This window comes from Lissotriton vulgaris, chromosome 2_1 (assembly GCF_964263255.1).
Source record: "Lissotriton vulgaris chromosome 2_1, aLisVul1.2, whole genome shotgun sequence".
Classification (NCBI taxonomy): domain Eukaryota; kingdom Metazoa; phylum Chordata; class Amphibia; order Caudata; family Salamandridae; genus Lissotriton; species Lissotriton vulgaris.
Window position 1 is genome coordinate 220155308 of NC_141687.1, and position 25762 is coordinate 220181069.

Sequence of the window (25762 nt, forward strand, 5' to 3'; positions counted from 1 at the left end):
CGCCTGACTCGGTTGTACAGGCTCTGAGGAGCCCCAGAGCTTCTACTGGATGAGACATACATAGGGGAGAACTAAACCCGCGGCTGGCTCACTTCTACAGGCTCTCTGGAGATCCAAAGCTTCTCCTTGATGGGACATACATAAGCGAGACCTAAACCTGTGCCTGGCTCGGTTGTTCAGGCTCTAAGAAGCTCCAGCGCTTCTCCCAGATGAGACAAACTTGCGCCTGGATCAGTTCTACAGGCTCTGGGGAGATCCAGAGCTCCTCGTGGACAAGACCGATAGGCTCAGCGGAAATCCAGAGTGGTTCCTCCCTCAGACCTACACGAGGGACAGAGGCCGACCCTTCACCTGGACAGATTATACAGACTCAGTGAGAATCGGACCAGCTTCTGGGCAAGATCTACAGGCAAGGAGAAGTCCAGACGGAACACTAAGTTACCCTGTAGCAAGCACTGCTGCCTCGAAGCCCAGCATGGAGAGCACAAGGCGCTGAGGCAGAGGAAGGCGCTGAGACATGGTGAGGTCCTCACACCTGTACCCGCTTGTGTTGTTATTTACTGCACATTAGCACTTAGCAAGCACTTGTACCTCACATGGGTGGCCTGCACTTTCTCCACGTCACCACTTCAGTTAGTCCTAGTCTTTAACTCAGTCGATCACTTCTCAGCGCAAAGTTACTTTATTAGTTTTCTGAATGTTTTGACAATATTTTTTCGCTTTCGCTCCATTAAATTTGATTTGCCCTATGCTCCTGCTCAAATTGCTTTTATTGACACGTGGGATGCTTTTGTACACTCCCTTACGCTGCTTTCTGAGGTGAGCCCTCTCAAAGCTATTTTGCTACAATTAGTCGCTTTTCTGTTTTATTTGTATTTGGTTCTTGTATAGTGCACCAAAACCTTGAACTTAGGGTGTCAACGTGCTTCACATAATAGTTCCACGAAGCGTAGAGCCTTTGCGGAAGTCAGTTCAATAGTGCGCATACCAGTCCTAAGGATACCAGAGCACTGTGCAATTGATGTATAAAATACATAACACACTCCGGAAATGTAGTATCAAACTAAACCGCACATAGCTAAAACTTGAAAATATAATCTTTTCAGATATTGCTGAAAAGGAAGAGTTTTTGTGCTGTTTCTAAAAAGCAGCAGTGAGAGTACAGGGCAGAGAGACTGAAATCCAACCTATCCCCGCTGCCAACCCAGAGGAGGAATGAGCAAGACTGTGTTTTCGGCTGAATTTTGCCACGTCTGCGCATGCGTACCAAAGCCAGGCGTTTCTGTTTATGGGCTAAATATGAGAAAGTGTTGAGCGGCGCGTGAACAAACTATGTGAGAAGTGTGAGGCACGCGAACAACCGGGCACCGTAATAAGCCAGAGGGGCTCACATCTAGGCGCTTACCCTAGACGGCATTACTGAGCTGGTGGTAGTCTGTGAAACAAAATGGATACACGAACACCAGTGTAATACGCATGAGGTACATTGAGAAACATCTGAGGAACTTGGGGTACATGTACAGATAGTGTGAGGACCTTGGAACACATACAGTAGGCAGGCAGTGTGAGAAACGTGGGACATACATGATCAACCAGTGAGAGAAACTTGAGGCACATAGACAGGTAGTGGGAGGACCCTGAGGTACATAGTAATTGGGAGGAGCTTGAGGCACATAGAGAGTCGGTAGGAGGAGCTTTAGACACATGTATTGTATTGTATTGTAATTGCATTTATATAGCGCTTACTACCCCTGACAAGGCGTCAAAGCGCTTTTTCGGCGAGTAGCACGCTACTCCGGGACCCATAGAGGATTAGTGTTGAATTAGTATAGTGAAACATGCAAGTACATTTTAAGTAGTGGATAGGTTAGTCAGTTATTTGGATTTGGAATGATAGCAGAAGGATAGAGGAGGACAAAGGTTTGTATTTATATAGCGATTGTTGGCGCACGCTATTCAGGAAGCCTACAAAGGATTAGTGGTGAATATGGTGAAATATGAACTAATTTCAGTGGTGGATATTTGTCAGTTACTTGGAGTGAGAAGGATAGCGGAGGGATAAAAGGGGAAGAAAGATTTGCATTCATATAGCACTTGTTACCCCTGATGGGTGTTGAATCTCTTTTCTGGCGAGTAGCACACCACTCCGAAACCCATAAAGGATTAGTGTTGAAAATTAGTAAAGTAAAAATAAAAAAAATATGACGTAATTTGAGTAGTGCATAAGGTATTCAGTTATTTGGGTAGAATATTAGTATAGTTTAATATGGAATTTGAGAAGTGAACTTGTTAGTCTGTTAATTTCGATTGAAAAGGATAGTGGAGGGATAAAAGAGTGAATGATTATTTTTTATGTCTTAGCAATAGGAGGAGGCTTTTTGATGAGTAAAGAGGAGTTTTGGTGGGGAGGACGCAGAGGAAAGAGTTTAGAAAGGTTTGTTTTAGGGTATCGGTGTAGTAAAAGAGGTGTCAGATGATGCAAGGAGGGGTAGAGTAGGAGAGAGTCTAGAAAGGGTTATTTTGTCAATCATAGTAGTGGTATGGGGTTTGGGATAAATGAGTGGATGCACAGGATATATTGATAGATGTATTGGATGAGAGATAGGGTAGTGCATTGGAAGGAGTAGTAGAAGAAGTTTGAGATGAGTCAGAAGGTTGGGCTAGAAGATATATTGAGTGAAGTATAGGCTGAGAAATAGGGTAGTGCATTGGAAATGCTAAATTAGAAGAAAGTGATAAATGTATAGATCCATAATTACATTAAAAGTATTTAGATACACAAAGGAGGTAAGTATATGTAGATTAAAGATATTGATAGAGGCACAGGATGATAAATAGGGTAGTGCATTGGATATGCTTTTTCAGGAGAAAAGTAACAGACACACAGATCCAAGTACATGGAAGGTACATAGATGCACAATGGAAGTATGTACATGTAGACCAAAGATGATTTATTATTATTTTTTTAAATCTCAACAACATAATTATTTTACATGTTTATACAAAGTAATACACAAAGATAGGTGCATATCTATAGTGAAGAAAAAAAAATGCTTGTACACAGAGGGACATGCTGTAAATTTCTGTTTGCGTATGGTGCTTAAGTGGGGAAGAGCCAAATCTTGAGTAGTTTTCTGAAGGTAAGGTGGTTGTCGGTGGACCTTATGTTTGGGGGTAAAGAGTTCCATAGTTTGGCTGCTTGAACAGAGAAGAATGTGCCACCCATGGTTTTTTTCTCGTATGGTGGAATTTTGAGGCGAGATGCTCCTTTAGAGCGGAGGTTCCTTTGTTGAATGTGTTTGGTGATTTTATTCCTGATGAAGAGTGGTCCCATTCAATGTATTGCTTTATGGGTGATATAAAGCAGCTTGAATGTGGATCTTCTGGGAACCGGTAACCAATGCAGGGCTTTCAAGGCAGGGGAGATCTGGTCTCGCGGTTTGATATGCAAGATTAGTCTGGCAGCCGAGTTCTGAATCCGTTGTAGTCTTTTCATGGTTGTTAAAGGTGATCCGTGGTAGAGGCTATTGGCGTAATCGAGTTTGGACAGAACAAGGGAGATGGTAGCTTGGACCTTGTGTGGAAATCCCAAATGAGAGAAAATTAGTCGCAGCGTTTTTATAGTATTAAAGCTTGATCTTGCTAGTTTATCCACTTGGGTATTCATCAACAGCTTAGAGTCCATGGTCATTCCGAGGTTTCTTACTTCCTTCGATACTTAAGGCAGGGATCCCAGTCAGTCTGAGTAGCTTGAGGCTCATAGAGAGTCAGTCGGAGGAGTTTTAGGCATATAGACAGTGGGAGGAGCTTGAGGCTCATTAAAAGTCGTGGGAGGGGCTTAATGCACATATTCAGTGGGAGGGGCTTTAGGCACATAGAGAGTCAGTGGGAGGGGCTTGAGGCACACCAAGGGGCCTAGGCTACACAATCAGAAAATGTGAGGAGCTTGTGGCACATCACAAACACACAGACTGGGTTCAGTGCAGCACATGGCTATGAGGTATGAGGGTCCTTACAGACATTAACATTGATGGAAAGTGTACAATGCCTCCGCAGACACTTTAGAAAGTAAACTGTTGTAATTGTAATTTTGAAGTAAATGTGCTCAGCTGACGGAATTCGCTTTAACATTTTTAAATCAAATATGGTATTTTAGAGGCGTTTGTCTTCGTCTCCAAGCACTCCACACAAGTGCTTGGGGTACTGCCGCATTGCCGTTGCTGTATCAGTTGCCCCCCTAGTGCGCCCTCCCCTGTTTCAACCCCGACATTTGCAAAATCGTGTTTCTGTCATCCGAAAAGCAAAGGCATCGAGAGAAGAGAAGCTAGCTTGAGTTTTAAAGTTGCATTTATGGTGAAGCAATGATGGTGCTGTTGTGTTTAAGCAGATTTATATGTCGGTTTATTTAGTTCTTTTGGCTGCTGAAGTGTTGTACTTATTCCTCTTCAGAGGGTTTGAGACACTGTAAGCAAACGGAATTTCAGAAAAGAAATGTCATAGATTATAAAATGCAAACAGTGCAGTAAATCACATGAGAACCATACATCATGGCTGAGTGCAGGTGCTTTTCGAAGATTGATGGAAAAAGAAAGAAAATTCAAGCCAACCGTTCTGTATCCGATTCCCTTCACTTTTGTAGGTCCTAGACTCACTACTCCATCTCTGACAGCACATCTGGAGCTCCTCCGAATGCTAAGGCCATCAACCTACTTTCTTTTATGTTTAGTATAACTCAGTATCACTCTGCACTACTTAAGAACCAGTGCAGCACCACCTCAGCACCAGTACAGCATTAGTGCAGCACCACCTCAGTATTAGCTCCGCACCGCATCATCATCGCAGCACCACCTCAGCATCAACACAGCACCACCTCCTAATCAGCGCAGAACCAACTTAACATCAACACATGATCACTGCAGCCTCACCTCAGCAGCAACTCCGCACCAATGCAGCACCACTTCAGTATCAGGGCAGCACTACCTCAGCATCAGTGCAGCATCACTCAACACCACCTGAGCACCAGCTCAGCACTGCCTGAGCCCCGGTGCAGCAGCCCCACCTCAGCATGACTCAGTATCACAACAGCATTAATCAGCACCACCTCAGCATCACTCAGCACCATTTCCGCATCACTCAGCACCAGCACATCACCACCTGAGCACCACTGCAGCATCAGTGCAGCACCTCTTCAGCCCCAGTGCAACACCAACTCAGCACCACCTCAGCATCAGTGCAGCATCACTTCAGCACCAGTCAGCATCACTTCACCACTTCAGCAGCAGCACCGCAGCACCACCTGAGCATCACTCAGCTGCACCTGAGCACTGCCCCTACACTAGCACAGCTCTATCCGTCCCAGCGCAGCACCACCTCAGCATAAGCACAGCACCGCCTCTACACTGGTACAGCATTCCCTCAGCATCAGTGCAGCACCACCACCTCAGCATCAGCGCAACACCAGCACAGTATCAGTCAGCGCCACCACAGCACCAATAGAGCATTTTCTCAGCATCACCCAACACCATCACAGCACCACCTCAGCATCAGCATAGCACCAGCTCAGTATCAGTAACATACCTCCTCTGCATTAGTGTACCACAACCAGAGCAGCACCAACTCAGCACCATTGCAGCCCCACAACAGCATCAGTACAACGCCACCTCAGCAACAGCTCATCACCAACGCAGCACCACTTTAGCATTAGCTCAGCACCACCTCAGCACCAACGCATCACCTCAGCACCTCATCAACTAAGCATCACTCAGCAGCACCTGAGCACCAGCCCAGCACCACCACCACAGCATCCCTCAGCACCACCTCAGCCTTGCTCAGCACCAGCACAGCACCACCTAATCACCACTGCAGTATTAGTGAAGTACCACCAGCAGCAACTCCGCACCAATGCAGCACCACTTCAGCATCAGGGCAGCACCACCACCACATGAGCCCCAATGCAGCACACCCACCTCAGCATGACTCAGCACCACCTCCGCATCACTCAGCACCAGTACATCTACACTTGGGCACCATCGCCGCATCAGCACCTCATGAGCACCACTGCATCAGTGCAACACCAACTCAACACCACCTCAGCATCAGCGCAGCATCACTTCAGCACCAGTAAGCATCACTCAGCACCACTTCAGCAGCACCACCACAGCACCACCGCAGCACCACCTCAGCATCACTCAGCAGCACCTGAACACCACCACAATACTAGCACAGTGCCACCTCAGCATCACTCAGTCCCAGTGCAGCACCACCAGAGCACCAGTGCAGCACCACCTAAGCACCAGCACCACCCCAGCAGCTATTCAACACCAACACAGCACCACTTCAGCATCAGCACAGCACTGCCTCAGTATCAGCGCAGCATCACCTCAGCACAGCACTAACTCAGAATCACTCAGCACCACCTGAGCACCAGTGCAGCACCACCACCTCAGCATGACTCAGCACTACCACAGCATCACTCAGCACCACTTCAGCATCACCCAGCACCACCTCATTATCACTCAGCATCACCTCTGCACTAGCACACCACCACCTCAGCACCACCGCAGCATCACTTAGCACCACCTCAGTATCACTAACATCACCTGAGCATCCCCTCCGCACAAGCACACCACCTCAGCACCACCTGAGCATCATGCAGCACCACCTCAGTCTGCCCTCAGAATCTAGCATCTGTTGATTCTCACCTAGTGTCCGTCCGCTGCTCGTGTTGTAATTCAGGTACTATTTCCTCAACCCTCCTGTTGTTTATGTCCCCCTCCTCGTAACAAAAAAAAGCTATAACAAACATGCATTAGAACAGGCAGGAAGAAGTTGCCAGCATTGTAAGAACAAAAACAGAAAAACTTTTTGTGTTCAATCTTTTTTTAATAGGATCACTCAGTTGCACATAATGTCATCGTGGTTATATATAAGGTAACCAAAATGCTAATAAAATTTTTTTATTAAAACCTTTCAACATGCTGCTCTACAGCACAGCTTAAAGACATTGGGAAAGCCAATAGCTCTGGCTAAACACTTATAAGGTCCCAAAGGCGAGACCTATTGGCTATACCAATGCTTGTTGATTATTGCCAGGGGCTGAGAGTGAAGACCCCAAGGAGTGAACTGAAAGTGGTAAGAGAGGGACATTATGGAAGTGATTTTGTAGTCTGTTGTTGGATTTGACAATATGAAAAATCAAAAGGATTCCATCCCTCTCTAAGCACTTTCAGAGAACTCCGTAGTGTCTTCAAGATGAGGCCATCTGAACTGCTGACCCTCCAGAGGGAACAAAAAATACAAAAAAGTCCACAGTCACAAGCGTGAGCTCTATGTGAAAGTGTGCTTACAGCCAAGACCTGTACTTCACTTTTGTCTCAGCAAAGACCTGTAAGTCTGTGAGCCCTCCAAGGTCTTTTTATTTTGCCAGTGCGTGTAAATGCCTTTACTGGGGTATTGAGGGGTTTGAACTGCTCCTCATATCAGTCTCTCAGTTACATTAGGGAAATCTGGGTCTATCAACATAAAACAAGCATTGGCAAAGCTAGTAGGTCTAGCCTTGGCATGCCTGTAATGTATTTGTTTATATATTTTTGCAAACATATGCAATAGGCATCAACAGTTTAAAAGAATTAACCAGTAGAAAAGCCACATTCTAAAGGAAGTGAACTACTTTTTAGGCTGATGTGCTCATGCAAACTTCTATCACTCACAGGGAAGATAGCCACCAATGCCTGAAATGGGCATACCCATTGCACCATGGTGCACGAGGAACAGACCAATATATAAAGATGGCTGACCGAAAGTCAGTGTATGTGAGTATATATTTGTATGTGTATTTTTAACCCTGTCAGAACCAGAAAAGCACTATTTTTGTGAGGACCAGTGTGTTCTGAAGACTTATCGCAGTAGTGTGTTTAGGTACTTTCAAACGAGTGTGTCAAAAAACTAAAAGCGCAGTTAGATTTACCTCGTTCAGCTTTATAACCTACCCTACTATCAAAGCGTGCATGGAATTAGAATAGTAGTTATACACTTCATTACAGTCAATGGCTGGTCTCATAATAGTAGGTATGTTATGTTGTGTGTGTATAACCTACTGGCGGTCGCCAGTAGGTAGTTGTTAGACGGACCGGGAGGGTCGGCCGAGATTACGGGGAGAGGTCTCCAGGGAGAGCCGTCTCCAACGACTGTACAGACAAGTAACTTCCCCCCCACAGACGGACACCACACAAGATTGAAGGTTAACGAGACTTTATATGCAATTCTTAGGTTACGTTGGTATGATACAAGGAGGTCTGGACTCAGGGGTCCCCTCGATTCTAGTCTTTGGTTGAGGAAAGGGGTAGCGGGACAGTCTTAGTTACCAATGAGTACAAAATAGCTCTCAATCCTCGAGCTCGGCGTTCTAGATGATCGGGCCGTGGAGGAGCCAAGCAGGTCCCGAGATGGATGAAGGAAGGACGACGGTCCGCGGCGGAGCCTGCAGGTCCCGGTGAAAGATGACGGTTACAACGGTCCGCGGCCACGCCAGCAGATCCCGACGACGATGAAGGATGAAGGTTACGACGGCTGTGGCAGCGCCAACAGGCAGGACGATGGTGCACAGGACAGAGCTATGGCAGCGCCAGTAGTCCGTCCAGGATGAGTTCCTCTTTACGTCTCTCGACTCCAAGATACAACTGCCTTCCTGCTCTGGAGCTGCCCCAGTTATAGGGCTGGTGTGCTTTGATGTCCGGACCCTCGCACTTGGAGGTCGGGAGGTCCGGGATGAGGGAGTCCAGACACCCAGCAGGGGGGTGGAGCCAGCGCCCGGGGAGGCGATGGGCGAGCGGCACTTGGCGGGGGAGAGCCATCGGCACCTCTTTCTCCCATTGACTTGCCAAGTAGCCCGCTCACCTCCTGGGTGGAGGGTGGTGCCGGAATGTCTGAGGCCGGGCTAGGCCCCGGGTTGAGGTCGATCGGGGGCCAGGCGGCCTCGTGGTGAAGTGTCCAAGATGGCGGCCCGGGCTGGGCGCGTGGGCCGGCAGTGGATCGGATCCACGAGGTTAACGTGCTCGGGGGCAGGGGTCCCTGAGGGGACGGAGGACGTGCAATGGTGGTGTGTGGTGCTTGCGTGACCGGGCTCGGGCCTGGTTGAGCCGGGGGAGAGCGGCCCTTCATGTGGCCTGTCCAACATGCGTCCCCCCCAGCTGAAGGCGGGGAGAGTTACCCATCCTCTTGGGGACTCTCCTCGTCGAGGCGGAAAAACCGGGACAGGCCATCCGCGTTGGCGTGGTCTGACCCAGGCCGGTGTTCGACTGTGAAGTCCATACCTTGCAAGGAGATGGACCAGCGTAGCAACTTTGGGTTTTCCCCCCGCATATGCATCAGCCACTGCAGGGGTCGGTGGTCGGTCTGCACCCGAAAGTGGGTGCCAAAAAGGTAGGGCCGGAGCTTCTTGAGGGCCCATACCACAGCGAAGGCTTCCCTCTCTATGGTGCTCCAGCGTTGCTCCCGTGGTAGGAGTCTCCGGCTGATGAAGGCCACCGGTTGATCAAGGCCTTCGGTGTTCACTTGAGACAGGACCGCCCCAATGCCCTGGTCGGAGGCGTCCGTCTGGACGACGAACTCCCGGCTGTAGTCTGGGGCCTGGAGCACAGGAGCGGAACACATGGCGGCCTTCAACTGTTCGAATGCCGCTTGACACTCTGGGGTCCAGTTCACCTTCTTGGGCTGATTCTTTGACGTGAGTTCGGTGAGAGGCCCCACTATGGTACCATAGTCTTTCACGAACCTTCGGTAATAGCCCGTGAGGCCCAGGAAGGCTCGTACCTCAGTTTGGGTGATAGGGGGCTGCCAGTCCTGGATGGCGGCAATTTTCAGCTGTAGAGGGGCCACTAGGCCGCTTCCCACCTGGTGTCCGAGGTAGGTCACAGACCCTTGTCCAATTTGACACTTGCTGGCCTTGATCGTGAGGCCAGCTCGCTGAAGGGCTTGCAGCACTGCTCGGAGGTGGTGGAGGTGCTCGGTCCAATGGTGGCTGTACACAGCGATGTCGTCTAGGTAGGCGGCGCTGAACCCTTCGAGCCCCGCCAGGACCTGATTGACGAGCCGTTGGAAAGTCGCTGGGGCATTCTTCATGCCGAAGGGCATGACCGTAAAATGGTAGTGGCCATCGGGGGTGGAGAAGGCAGAACGTTCTTGTGCTCGGGGTGTGAGGCCGATCTGCCAATAACCTGCTGTCAGGTCGAAGATGCTGAGGTAGCGGGCAGCTCCCATTCGGTCGACCAGTTCATCTGCCCGGGGGATGGGATGTGCGTCCGTTCTGGTGACTTCATTCAGGCCCCGGTAGTCGACGCAGAACCGGAGTTCTGGTGTGGTTCCGGGGGCGGCTGCTTTGGGGACCAGTACGACCGGGCTGGCCCATGGACTGTCTGAGGGCTCGATGACCCCGAGCGTGAGCATCTTAGCCACTTCCGCCTGGATGCAGGCCCGTACCCGATCAGGTACGCGGTAGGCCCGGTGGCGGATAGGAGGGCTGTCTCCGGTGTCCACATCGTGCACACACCAGGAAGTGACACCTGGGGTGAGGGAGAACAGACTGGCGAACCGTGACAGGAGGGCTTGGCACTCTTGGCGTTGTTCTCTGGTGAGGGTCTCCGAGAGTCGGACCCCATCCACGGAGCCGTCTTGCTCCTGGGTCCGCAGGAGGTCAGGGAGAGGCTCGGAGTCGTCTTCAACCCCATTGTCTGTGGCCATCAGTAGGCTGAGTTCTGTTCGTGCAAAGTGGGGTTTCAGTCTGTTGGTGTGGAGGACTCGGAGTGGGTTCCGGGAGGACTCCATATCGATCAGATAGGTGGCAGGACCCTTGCGCTCGATTACCTTGAAGGGTCCCGTCCATTTGTCTTGGAGAGCGCATGGCTCCGTGGGGGACATTACCCATACCTGTTGCCCCGGCTCGAATTCAATGGATGAGGCGTTCTGGTCATACCATTTTTTCATGTCCTCTTGACTGGCCTCTAGGTTGGCTTTTGCTAGGTCTCTGAACCGCCGGGACTGGTTGCGGAGGGTGAGGAGGTACCGGAAGACATCTGGAGGGCTCTTGGCCGGAGGCATCTCCCAGCCTTCTTTGATCAGGCTGAGCGGCCCCCGCACTGGGTGCCCATATAGCAGTTCGAATGGGCTGAAGCCTAGGGATTTCTGTGGGACCTCTCGGTAGGCGAAGAGGAGGCACGGCAGCAGCACATCCCACTGGCGACGGAGGGGCTCTTCCAATCCCCCGATCATCCCTTTTAGCGTGCGGTTGAACCGCTCAACAAGTCCGTTCCCTTGGGGGTGATAGGGGGTCGTGAATCGGTAGGTGACCCCACACTGTTGCCAGAGGGATTTCATGTATTTAGAGATAAAGTTCGTGCCTCTGTCGCTGACGACTTCTCGGGGGAACCCCACACGGGAGAAGATCCCCATCAGGGCCCGGCCGACCACTGGGGCTGTCACGGTCCGGAGAGGAACAGCCTCAGGGTAGCGGGTGGCGTGGTCCACTAGCACCAGAATGAAGCGATGGCCTTGTTTTGTACGCGGGTCCAGGGGTCCCACAATGTCTATTCCGACCCTCTCAAATGGGGTCGTGACTACTGGAAAAGGTTGCAAGGGGGCCTTTAGTTTGCGGCCGCTCTTCCCACTGGCTTGGCACGTGGGGCAAGATCGGCAATGCTGGTGCACATCGTTTCTCATTTTGGGCCAGAAGAAGTGGGTCACTAGGCGACTGTAGGTTTTATCTTGTCCCAGGTGCCCTGCCAGGGGGACATCGTGGGCCAGGTTTAGCAGGAAGTCTCTAAAGCGGAGGGGCACTACTAGTACTCGGTTGGCCCCCAGCTCGGCGATTCGTTGCTCGCTGTACAACAGATCATTGTCCCAGTAGACCCAATGAGTTCCGGAGGTATCCCCTGCGCTTTGGGCGAGCGCTTGTTGGCGGAGTCCCTCGAGGGAGGGACAGGTCTTCTGTTCCTGGCGAAATTGTTCTTGTGTGGGTCCCCCCTCTTGGGCCCACTGGTCAAGGTTAGCGAGGTCGGAAGGTTGAGCAGGTTCGAGGGGGGTGTCATGGTCGGGGGTCTCGGCTGGGGCGACCGGAGGCGGTGGCGCCGGCCATTCTGGTTCTTCCGGGTGATGGTTGGCACGGGCGGCCATGGACCGGGTGGTGACGCACGCCCAGTCCGGGACGCCCAACATCCCCAAGTGTTCTTTTCGCTCCACGGCTGCCCACGGGGAGCTCTCCAGGTCATTTCCGAGGAGGCAGTCCACGGGGGCGTCGTCTCGGACCGTCACCTTTAACATGCCGGAGACCCCTCCCCACTCAAAGGGGACGCAGGCCATCCGACACAGACTCTCCGAGTTGTCGGCTGATCGCACAGGGCAGAGAATGTTCGGTAGATATTGTTCTGGGGTCACCAGGTGACAGCGGACGGCTGTCACACTGGCCCCGGTGTCCCGAAGGGCTTCGGCCCGTTGTCCATTGATGCTCACCCATTGGCTGTACTTCTGGGTGTTAGCGGGTAGGGGGACCCGCGGGACCATGTCTCTTCCCCCTAAGCACGCGAGAGTCATGGCGGCTGGCTCCCACTCTTGATACTCTTGCTCGTCTGTTTCTTGTTCCTCGGAGATCTGTTCTTCCCCTAGTGCCGCGGCGGCCACATGGCGGGGTTTTGGACTCTGATACTGCGGGCAGCTTGGGTCGTTTGCATAGTGGCCGACTCGTTGGCATCGGTGACACGTGACATTGGCTCTGTACCCTGGTCACGCCGGGGTGCTGCCCCGGTTGGCCGGGGGGGTGGTGCTGGTAACGGGGGCGGCCGGAGTGTTGTCTCTTCCTCGTCCTTGGCCCCCTCCTCCTCCTCTGGGTCGGTGGTGACCATTGTTGTTCCTGTTCTGCTCGTAGGACCCATTCCGGCCCACTCTGGTGATCTCCCACCGGTCAGCTTCGGCTGCGAGCTGCCGGGGATCGGTTAACTTGCTGTCGAGGAGGTGTTGGCGTAGTTCAATGAAGCAATTGTTGGACAGATGCTCCCATACCATCAGATTGAACAGCTGCTCGTAGGTCGTGACGTTGTTCCCTCTGATCCAGCCTTCGAAAGCTCGGCTAAAGTACGTTACATAGTCCACCCAAGTTGTACCCGGGATGCGTGTGCAGTCTCGGAACCTCTGACGGTACATCTCGGGCGTGAGGCCATAGCGGGTGAGGAGGGCCGCTTTCATATGGTCGTAGGAGGTCATCTGGTGGTCTGGGAGCTGTAACAGGGTATCGCGGCCCTCATTGAGGAATCTGCCCCATAGGCCGGCTCCCCAATCGTTTCTATCGATCCGGTGCGCAGTCATAGCGATTTCATAGGCCTTAAACCATTGCTGGATGTCGTCCTCTCGAAAATATTCTCGGACAACATCCTTGGGGATGTGTACTTTTTTCTCCGTGGTCCCTGGGGTGTGTGGTCTCTCGGGCACCCCTAACTCTTTATTCTGTTTGCGCAGGTTGATCTCGGCTAGGTTCCGTTCGTGTTCGTACGCTAGTTTCTTTTCCTCGAGCTCCCTTTGTCTCTGTTTCTCCTCTCTTTCTTCTCGGAGACGTAGGTGCTCTAAGTTTATTTTTTGTTCGGCCAACTTGAGTTCTACGTCCATCTTGAGTCGAGCCATTTCTAGCTCGTGTAGTCGGGTTTTTTCTCTTTCTTGGATCTCGTCTTGCGAGAGACCGGTTCTTTGCCCTTCAGGGGCCGTGTTGGTTTTTTTCGCGGTGCTTTGCTCAGGGGCTTCGGTATCCCCGGTCTCTGCCCAAGATTCTAGGGCATGCTTAAAATCGTCCTTGGTGCTTAGTCCGGTGGTAGCGATACCTAGTTCGATGCAGAACTGCTTTAGTTCACGATGGCTGTACTCCTCTAGTTTTTCCATTTGGAACTTCTCAGTTGATCCGCTCTCTTTAGTTGTCATTGTGGTTCGTTGTGGGGTGAGCTACTCTCTGTACGTTATGCGGTGATTCGGATCGCGCCGCTGGCCACCAATGTTAGACGGACCGGGAGGGTCGGCCGAGATTACGGGGAGAGGTCTCCAGGGAGAGCCGTCTCCAACGACTGTACAGACAAGTAACTTCCCCCCCACAGACGGACACCACACAAGATTGAAGGTTAACGAGACTTTATATGCAATTCTTAGGTTACGTTGGTATGATACAAGGAGGTCTGGACTCAGGGGTCCCCTCGATTCTAGTCTTTGGTTGAGGAAAGGGGTAGCGGGACAGTCTTAGTTACCAATGAGTACAAAATAGCTCTCAATCCTCGAGCTCGGCGTTCTAGATGATCGGGCCGTGGAGGAGCCAAGCAGGTCCCGAGATGGATGAAGGAAGGACGACGGTCCGCGGCGGAGCCTGCAGGTCCCGGTGAAAGATGACGGTTACAACGGTCCGCGGCCACGCCAGCAGATCCCGACGACGATGAAGGATGAAGGTTACGACGGCTGTGGCAGCGCCAACAGGCAGGACGATGGTGCACAGGACAGAGCTATGGCAGCGCCAGTAGTCCGTCCAGGATGAGTTCCTCTTTACGTCTCTCGACTCCAAGATACAACTGCCTTCCTGCTCTGGAGCTGCCCCAGTTATAGGGCTGGTGTGCTTTGATGTCCGGACCCTCGCACTTGGAGGTCGGGAGGTCCGGGATGAGGGAGTCCAGACACCCAGCAGGGGGGTGGAGCCAGCGCCCGGGGAGGCGATGGGCGAGCGGCACTTGGCGGGGGAGAGCCATCGGCACCTCTTTCTCCCATTGACTTGCCAAGTAGCCCGCTCACCTCCTGGGTGGAGGGTGGTGCCGGAATGTCTGAGGCCGGGCTAGGCCCCGGGTTGAGGTCGATCGGGGGCCAGGCGGCCTCGTGGTGAAGTGTCCAAGATGGCGGCCCGGGCTGGGCGCGTGGGCCGGCAGTGGATCGGATCCACGAGGTTAACGTGCTCGGGGGCAGGGGTCCCTGAGGGGACGGAGGACGTGCAATGGTGGTGTGTGGTGCTTGCGTGACCGGGCTCGGGCCTGGTTGAGCCGGGGGAGAGCGGCCCTTCATGTGGCCTGTCCAACAGTAGTTATAAGTGTTGGACCTAGTTTCCATAGGAAGTGTCTTTTGTTTTGCCAATAACTTTGGTACCAATTGACGAATCTTCATGAAATTTTCAAAACAAGTATGCACCTGGGTACAGCTTCTGTATGAAACGTTTCAGGATGATTCGTCAAGCAGGGGCTGAGAAAAAGGGGAGGTCCCAAAAAGCATTTTCCCCATGCAGTTTATCATAGAAATTTTAGATACGATTATAGCCCGAGACGCTGAACGGAATTACACCAAATTTGGCAAAAGAAAAGATCTTGGTCCAGAAAGCATGCTTTTTGTAATTTGGTGTATATCCTTTCAGTAGTTTATGAGATAATAAATGTAAAACAAATATGTATATCTAGGGACGCGGACCATCTGCAAATTCAACTGATAGCTTGCAGAGATCTGATTGGTTGCTAACACTCGAACCAGGAAGTGTTGGCAGCAATTTTGGGAATCAGACTCCTAAACAAAAATGTTTTAAAAAAAAGAGAAGGGGCAGGGTAAGATTACCCCGACCCCTAGGCCTTGCGGGGGGTTTCCCAGCAACCCCAAACAGGGCCAAAAGCATTTTAAACGTTTTTGTGGCAAAAATTGTGAAGGTGTGAGAATAGTCATTAGGAAGAGCAAGAATGCACTTGTCAATCAGGCCAGAGTGGCTAATCAGAATAGCTAAGGTAGCCAACAGTTTTCCTGTGCTAGTGCCATGTTCCTGGACCGCCAGGATATGTTCCGTGTAGGTCTAGGAGAACTGATGTGGTGGGTCAGAATTCTGCTGAATAATATCCGGCAGATATAGGGCATTCTTCAGCTTTACTCCACAGAGCCCACTCTTAGGGCCCAAGCGGAGTGATTTCAACAGGCTTGCAGATTCCTCTGCCCCATCACAAGAAGTCTGGCGTTCCCACACCCAGATTTACCAGGTGTTAAAAAAGCTGGCCAGCAAACTCAAGTACCGGAGTTAGAGGATGTCGGTACAAACGTAAATCATTCCCTAACCACCCTTTCATACAGCATGGAGGAGCAGGCAAATGCTAGCCCACTGCCTGTCCTGCCACCTGAGACTTGCCCCATCTCTACGCTTAGGTTGCCTGATCCCATTTTTGTCCCCAAAATGTGAACTCAAGTTACGGATATAAAAACAATAATTCTGGATCAGCATAGTAATTGCCATTTTTGGGCCAATGTCAGTAGAATAGTGTAGTTGCCATGGGCCCAGGTGCATGCAAGGAAAATGGCCCATTTGGCAGCTGTTCCGTATGTAAAATACAGCAATATTCAGGGTAGAACGGGCCCCTCTTGGCTTTGGACCCAGATACCACTGCACCTGCTGCATCAATGGAAGTTATTCCCCTGCCAAAGTTAAATTACTGCACATGCAGACAGTGGTGCTGGAACCATTTTCAGAGTGGAGGTGCTGCCATTAATGTTATATTGCTGAAGTCACAGGGATTGTGAAAAATCCAAGTGTCACACAAAAAACAGATGCAACAAATATGCCACGCCCATTCAGCAGGAGAGTGGTATGGGTAGGGTATGTAGCCGGTGGGACATTTTGGAGCACTAGTGTCGTAGTGCATTGTCATTTACAGACAACACATTTTCTGGTGAAATGGTCACTAAATTTGCAAAGACATGCATTTTTGTCTGATAAAACCCTATAGCAAACAAACAATAATGTGTGAAATTCGGATTTCAACAAATATTCATCATTTGTGCATCCCCAAGTAAAGTGTCTTGATTTATTTTCATCCAATTAAAATCCCACACTTTAGAATTCCAAACAAATGTGCTTAAGTTGTTCTTTCCTTATTGCTGATCTATTTTGAATGTGTATTTGTTAACAAATATCTAAATGTTTTTTGAATAATTGAACAATATTGACATTCTACTGCCTTTCCTTTCACTTCCTGTACCCCAGCAAGATTGTCACCTAGATCACTTTTACAAAATCCTGTCACAGAAATGTTGGACAGGCCTCGTGGCCGGCCCGTCTCCACCCCGCATGGCGGGCCACGGACCTCTGCTCCTCCTGTTCCCCGGACAAGAACCACCCTTGCAACCCGCCGGGGCAACCCCCGGCCCTTCCCCGACGGAACCCTGGCTCCTGAACACCCCCGCATCGGCTGGCCCTGGTCCCTTCCAGAACCCCGGTCTCCGGCCCAGCCGCCATTTTGGACACTACACGACCAGGCCTCGTGGCCTCGGGTCGACCTCGGCCTCGGGCCCAGCCAGGCCCCGACATCGAGGCACCACCATCCACCCAGGGGGTGAAGAGACCACTTGGCAGGTCAATGGGAGGAGGAGTGTCGACGGCTCCCCTCCGCCAGGTGTCGATCGCCCCCAGCCTCCCCGGGGCGCTGACTCCACCCCCCTGCTGGGTGTCTGGACTCCCTCATCCCGAACCTCCCGACCTCCAAGTGCGAGGGTCCGGACATCAAAGGGGGCCAGACCTATAACTGGGGCAGCTCCAGAGCAGGAAAGCAGTTGTATCCTGGAGTCGAGAGACACCGAGACAAACTCATCCTTGGAGGCCTGCTGGCGCTGCCGCGGCTCCTCGTCGTGAACCTTCTTCAAGGCCTGCTGGCGCTGCCGCGGCCCTCCTCGTCGTAAACCATCTTCAAAGCCTGCTGGCGCTGCCGCGGCCCTCCTCGTCGTGAACCATCTTCAAGGCCTGCTGGCGCTGCCGCGGCCCTCCTCGTTGTGAACCATGTTCAAGGCCTGCTGGCGCTGCCGCGGCCCTCCTCGTCGTGAACCATCTTCGAAGCCTGCTGGCGCTGCCGCAGCCCTCCTCATAGTGAACCATCTACCAGGCCTGCTGGCGCTGCCGCGGCACATCCTTGCGAACCCGCCAGCTCGAGGATTGTGAGCTCTACCTTTTGCTGCTTCTGTATCAGACCGGTATTCAGACTGTCCCGCTACCCTTTTCCCCAAAGAGACTAGAATTGACGGGGTCCTCGTATCCCGATCCCACTGTACCGCTCATCACCTTGCCTGAAGATATATATAAAAGTGTGCAGAACTCATCTCTGTGTGGTGTCTATCTGTGGGGGGGGGGGAAGTTACGTGTCTGTACGATTACCGGAGAGGGCCCTCGCCGGAGGCCTCTTCCCCTGTACTCGGCCGACCCTCCGGGTCCCCTTCTAACAAGAAATAAAAGCACTAAACAGGTTCCAAATAGGCAGCAACTTGTCAGAAGACACCCTGAAATTTGACCTCTGTCTTTGAACACAAAGCAAATGTGACAAGATAAACACAAAATGTAAAGCCATGGAAATTGCTCATTAAACTTCTGTACTTCAGCATGGTTATGTTTGGCTGTGCTGTAGCATCCTCTCCACCCAACACCTACTTCCAGCACCTATGCATGCGGGGAGGGGTTCAGTTATTGGCAGGAAATGATCAATTCACCACTATGCATGTACAACCCTCAGCCGCGGCCCGTGCAGGTAAGAGTAGTAGGGCCGGGTGGGGGGATTTCGACAGACTACCTCGAGGGAAAATTATTTATTTACTTTCCCCTTGTGGTCGCCTGTCGAATCACCCCCCAGCCGGGCCACACCGCCGTACCACTCTTACCTGCACGAGCCGGGGCTGACAACCCGTAATCAGGCCCAAGGCCTGCACCCCTGTGTTAGAACTCATGCCTACACCCCTGTGTGGGGCCCATGCCTGCACCCCTGTGTGGAGCTTGTGTCTGCACCCCTGTGTGGAACCTATGCCTCCCTCCCTGTGTGGAATCCATGTCTGCACCCCTGTGTGGAACTCATGCCTTTCTGGAGCCCTTACCTGCACCCCTGTGTGGGGCTCATGCCTGCACCCCTGTGTGGAGCCTGTGTCTGCACCCCCGTGTGGAACCTGTGTCTGCACCCCTGTGTGGAGTTTGCGTCTTCACCCCTGTGTGGAACCTATGCCTCCCTCCCTGTGTGGGGCCCATGCCTGCACCCCTGTGTGGAGCCTGTGTCTGCACCCCCATGTGGAACCTGTGTCTGCACCCCTGTGTGGAGTTTGCGTCTTCACCCCTGTGTGGAACCTATGCCTCCCTCCCTGTGTGGGGCCCATGCCTGCACCCCTGTGTGGAGCCCATGCCTGCACCCCTGTGTTAGAACTCATGCATGCACCCCTATGTGGAGCCCATGGATGCACCCCTGTGTAAAGCCCATGCCTGTGTGGAGCCCATGCCTTCCTCCCTATGTGGAATCCATGCCTGCACCCCTGTGTTAGAATCCATGCCTGCACCCCTGTGTTAGAATTCATGCCTGTACCCCTGTGTGGAGCCCATGCCTCCCTCCCTGTGTGGAATCCATGCCTGCACCCCTGTGTGGATCCCATGCCTGCACACCTGTGTGGAGCTCATGCCTGCACCCCTGTGTGGAGCCAGTGTCTGCACCCCGGTGTGGAGCCGGTGACTGCACCCCGGTGTGGAACCTATGTGGAACCCATGCCTGTGTGGAGCCCATGCCTACACCCCTGTGTGGGGCCCATGCCTGCACCCCTGTGTGGAGCTTGTCTCCGCACCCCTGTGTGGAACCTATGCCTCCCTCACTGTGTGGAATCCATGCCTGCACCCCTGTGTGGAACTCATGCCTGTTTGCAGCCCTTGCCTGCACCCCTGTGTGGGGCTCATGCCTGCACCCGTGTGAAGCCCATGCCTGCACCCCTGTGTGAGGCCCATGCCTGCACCCCTGTGTGGGGCCCATGCCCGCACCCCTGTGTGGGGCCCATGTCTGCACCCCTGAGTGGGGCCCATGCCTGCTCCCATGTGTGAAACCTATGCCTCCCTCCCTGTGTGGGGCCCACGCCTGCACCCCTGTGTGTAGCCCATGCCTCCCTCCCTGTGTGGGGCCCATGCCTGCAGCCCTGTATGGGGCCCATGCCTGCATCCCTGTGTGGAGCCCATGCCTGCACCCCTATGTGGGGCCCATGCCTGCACCCCTTTGTGGGGCCCACGCCTGCACCCCTGTGTGGGGCCCATGCCTGCACCCATGTGTGTGGCCAATGCCTGCACCCCTGTGTGGGGCCCATGCCTGCACCCCTATGTGGGGCCCATGCCTGCACCCCTATGTGGGGCCCATGCCTGCACCCCTATGTGGGGCCGATGCCTGAACCCCTATGTGGGGCCCATGCCTGCACCCCTGTGGGGGGCCCATGCCTGCACCCCTGTGTGGGGCCCATGCCTGCACCCCTGTGTTGGGCCCATACCTGCACCCCTGTGTGGGGCCCATGCTTACACTCATGTGTGAAACCTATGCCTCCCTCCCTGTGTGGGGCCCATGCATGCGCCCCTGTGAAGGGCCCATGCCTGCACCCCTGTATGGGGCTCATGCCTGCACCCCTGTGTGGGGCCCATGCCTGCACCCCTGTGTTGGGCCCATGCCTGCACCCCTGTGTGGGGCCCATGCCTACACTCATGTGTGAAACCTATGCCTCCCTCCCTGTGTGGGGCCCATGCATGCGCCCCTGTGAAGGGCCCATGCCTGCACCCCTGTATGGGGCTCATGCCTGCACCCCTGTGTGGGGCCCATGCCTGCACCCCTGTGTGGGGCCCATGCCTGCCCCTTGTGTGGGACCCATGCCTGGACCCCTGTGTGGGGCTCGTGCCTGCACCCCTGTGTGGAGCCCATGTCTGCACCCCTGTGTGGAGCCCATGCCTGCACCCCTGTGTGGAGCTGGTGTCTGCACACCGGTGTCTGCACCCCTGTGTGGAGCCTGTGTCTGCACCCCTGTGTGGAACCTATGCCTCCCTCCCTGTGTGGAATCCATGCCTGCACCCCTTTGTGGAACCCATGAGGAACCTGTTAGAAACGGGACCCTGGCTGGCCAAGACTCGCGTCGAGGTCAGTCAGGGATCACCATTCCTAAGGTCAGAGCAAGGGAGTTACACGCCAAGATAACCCCTACTCGCCCTCTAGGTAACGTGGCGCGAGCAGCAAGGCTAAACTTGGAGGCGATATGAGTTAAGTATTTGCGCACGCACCCCAGCAACAACACCCAAGGCCCACCACAAAGGAAACTCCACACAAGGTTATATATAAAAATAGCCTTTGTATTCCAATAAACATACATTAGATAAAACACACACTTTACATTGTGCCAGAGGCACGGGCAGAATTTACAAGGGATATTTACAAGACAGGGCCACCTGGACCACTGTCAGGAATCAGCACTTTTAGAACACAATACTTGTAGGCCTAGAACTTAAACATAGAGCCTAACGGACAGTACCTCCCGACCTGGTTGCAAGGATAATGCGAGTGACCTTCTTAGTAAACTTGAGCGGGCGGCCCAGCGAAGCGGCACGACTCAGGGGAGAGTGGTGCGGCTCGAGGCTTGAGCGGGCCACCGGCAAGGTACAAGCGTTTCTCTGGGGCGACCAATGTGTGCGGCTCAGAAGAGGAGGGGAAGGCAGGATGCAGGCGACCCAGCGAAGCGGCGCGGCTCAGGGGAGAGCGGTGCTGCTCGAGGCTTGGACGGGCTGCCGTGCACGAGCTGCCGAGGGGAATGAGCGAGGCACATTTCAGCGAGGCCCCAGGGGCCCAAGAGAGATCAGACAAGTCCCAGCAATTTGTCAGGGCAGGCACAATAGAGTCCACTGGTCCTGGGACTCTGGTCAGGGGGCGAGCTCAGTACCACGCCCTTGGAATAGCACTTAGAATATAACAGAAAATCACTGTAGCTCAATACAAGTAACTACTGGTAATCAGGTAAGTACCACCTACGCAATCCTAACCACCCTAGGAACAGGTCACGCAGGCAACCAGGACCTCACTAGCACCACCTGCACTAGCAAGAACAACCAACTAAATATCAACATACATTTAGGGGTATAGACCTGGGGACAAAACACATGATGTATCAACAACACATTCAGCGGTGTAAGGAACACATGACGCATCAACACACGTTCAGCGGTGTAAGGAACAAGGCACATGATGCATCAACAACACATTCAGAGGTGCAGAACACAGGGTGCGCAAAACATACTACACATTGTACATTTCCTAGCACCCAAAAGCAATAGGACATAGATCATAACAGCATCTAAACCTCAGTTAGCGCATAAATCACCTTTAGCGCAGAACTCACAAAGTCCAGGTTGCGCCACTTGCGCCAGAACCTAAACGTAGCAATAGCAAAATCCACATTAGTCACCAACTGTGACTTTCCCTAGGCCAACTGGCCTTGTTGGGGCTAGGACGCCCTGTGTCCAAAGTCAGGGTCCTAAACGTGGCAGTTGCCTACAAAGTGCTGGGCAACTGGTGCAAGCAAGGATGGGCCAACGTGGGAGCCTTGCAGGCTCTGAATAAACAAATGGCCCCTGAGCCTCTCTAGGCTGTAGGCACAACTGCGGGCATCGTTGGAGTCCCCCTCCTGGGGACTTGAGAACAAAGGAATGCCCCCCTGAGCCTCTCCTGGGCTCAAAAAAGCAGAATGGCACCTCAGAGCCTCTCGGGCTCGAGGCTCAAGGTAGGGGGTTAGGCGGAGTCCCCCCTCTGGGGACTCGATCTGGCCAGGGATGGGCAAGAAGCCTCTCGGGGCTCGAGAGCCACACTGGCGGTAGGCTGAGTCCCTCCCGGGGGACTCGGCATTAGGGGAGTCCTCACGGGCCTCTGAACACCACGAGACTCGCACTGGAGGGGAGGGGCGGGCACCGGCAATGTGCCCCGACGCCCCCTCCCTTCCGTATGCACTCACCGGGTCTCTGGGGCTCGGCGGCGCTCTCCTTCCACCGGGGCTCCCTCCTGGTCCTGGGAGCCCCCGAACATTCGGCGGCTGCTTCCTGGTGGGCCCGGGGCTCTCCCCAGCTCACGGGACCCCCGGGCGGCCATCACTCGGCAACCTCTCCTGTCTCGGGCCGGGACGGGCCCTCGCCAGCCAATCCTGGCCGCCGCTTCCTGAAGTGACCCGGAAGTCCCGCCTACAGTCAGGCGCGGTGCCGCCTGACTTCCGGTTTTGCCCACGGCTGCGGCGGTGATTTCCAGGTCTGCAAATGAGGGGTGAGCACCCTCGGTAGGCAGAACAAACGTCGCAGCGAGGTAGGCACTCGCCAATGGGGCAGACAAAGGGGGTGGTACCCCTAAATCAAAACATGATAGAAATACGGGCAAAAGTAAAAATAAAGCGCACCGAGCGCTAGGGAACAACACAGCGCTTTCAAGCGCTAGAGGCAGAATAACGCGCTCCCATGCGTTATAAGGCAATTAAAGCGCTCCTTAGCACTAGGAAAGAAATACAGCGCTCCCAGGCGCTAGGAAGGCACACAAAGTGCTCCCAGCGCTAGGAAAAGGCATACAGTGCTCCCCAGCACTACAGGGGAAATCCAAAGCGCTCCCAGGTGCTAGGCAGGCACAGAGAGCAACAAAAGTCCTTCAGGGGTCCATCAGCAAGCCAGGGGCTGGGCAGGACCCAGGGGGGGCAAGCCTTCCCCTGGGCCCAAGCAGCAGCAGCCCCTGGTAGATCCAAGTCAGAAACAAGAACACCTTCATGGGGTCACAGCCCCTCTTTTATACACCTTTTCCCTTTGTCTTTAGGTGCAGGGTGGGGGCAGAACCAGTCGCAGCTGGTCTGAGAGCACTGTTGATGGCTCAACCACCCCTTTCATTCATCAGGCAGGCTAGGGTCATCAGTCGCACCACAGGGGGCGGAGCCAGCATTGTGTGGGGGAAACCCAGCCTCATTCAGGACACAGGCGCAGCCCCTCCCTCACATCAGCATGCTAATCTCTCCATTCACCACCGGGGCAGACCCACACAGACTTCCTGGAGCCTGGCATCCCAGCCAGCTCCAGCCAATCACACGCCAGCACCTTCACAGCACATACACAGTCATGTCTAGAAGTGGCGCTTCCGCACAAGACACATGCACACCGCCATTGCGCAGCATTCACTCTCACGAGTTCGCACATACCAAGCTTGACCATGCACGCCTCACGCATCAGGAACTACCAGGGACACAGACATTCCCCATGCATTCCTATGGGAGAGCAGGCCAATCTCACACACGCACTCAGGGAGCGCACGCACTTTACACTGCGCCACAGTGTCAAAGTGCGCAAAGACCAGAAGTCACTAGGCAAAAAGTTCAGGGGTGAACCTGCCAGAAGGGCCAAGTCCAACACAACCCCCTTCCAGCCAAAACGCAGGGGAGAACAATCACCACCGTGATGGACTTCCCTGCTTGGGGCGATAGAACACGGACGCGGGCCCGCACTGCAGGGACACCCTCCGGTTCTACGCCACGTTGATCCATAAGACAAGCACATACTTAAAAAAAAACAGGCCCAACTAGGCTACCCCACTGGTACTCCTTAGTTGTGCACGGCTAGGACCAGGCCCTAGGCCACCCAGATACCACTGGTCCCTACCAATCCACAGAGTGGGGGGTGGTAACCCCTGGCCTACATAGCCATTCTCCACTCCCTTTCTCAGTGTAGTTCCAAACTACCACTGATTCTTCAACCTAGGGTCCGCACCCTCAGGCTGACCAGAGGTCACGGGCAAGAATGCCCCACCCTACCTCTACTTCTGAAGCACCCTCCAGAACACAACTCTCCCACCAGTTCGGGACCTTTACTCCCTCAGCAGCAGTGACCACGGTCAGACCAGCACAAGATCGGTGTAGTGAGGCGTTGCACTTTGCGGGTTGCCAGATGCGGCGCAGGCGGCGGCTCACGGACCGCGTCGAGACGGGGACGGTGAGCGGCATAGGCTGCGCGGCCGAAGGCAGATGCGGCTCAGTGCGGTGCCTACAGGATACCAGGCTGGTCATGACAGAGTCACAGCTCCCTTAACTGGTCTACCACCTGGGATTCGAATTCACTCCTCCTTCAGCAGCTAGGCAACCACTGCAGGTCAATCCCCCATACAGCTTACCCGGTTCCTTCTCTTCAGGCAGGAGTTCCTTCAGGACACTACATACAGTTGCCCTTACGTCCAGATCCGGAAACACCGGCTACTGGCTCCCCAACCGCGGGACGTACCCCTTTGGTCAGATGCCTGGCGCACCAGGACTTCCTTGAGGGTGACACATAACTAATGTGTCGTGTACAAGTCTTCCTGACACTCAGGACAGAAGTGGCATCACCCTGGTCACTCCCTGGCGACACAACCCTTCTGGTTGGCCCCTGACCCACTGGTTACTCCACTGGGGAATCTATCCCCCTCGCACCCCTCCATCTGGACTTCTGCACCCTCCCAACTGGAGCGGTACTGCCAGATAACAGAACTACTAGAGCCCTGCTTACAGGCGCTCCACGTTCTCTCCATGCTGGGAGATCTCCCTACAAGGACGCTCCATACGGACATGCTAGGCTCCCTCACCTGGTGTTCCTAAGAAAAAAAACACCCAGACTACGAAGACCAGGCTTGTGCTCCTCCGAGCCACTTCCACCACACTGGGCTGGAAGACCAGAACCTTTCCTTAGGATCACTCCCCAACAATTAACACAATAGCACAGGGGCAGGGGAAACTCCCATGAGCTTCAGGCCCACCCATGAAATCATGTTCACTGATGTTCTACATTCTTCAAACACTCTGGGAGATCTTCCTCAAATGACCTATTGGTACAGCCTAGGCCCCCGACCTGACGTTCCCTTCAGAAACATTCTAGGCCCTGACACTGGGTTTCGGGCACCTGGAGACATGCAGTCCCACCCACTCCTTCTCCTCTTGA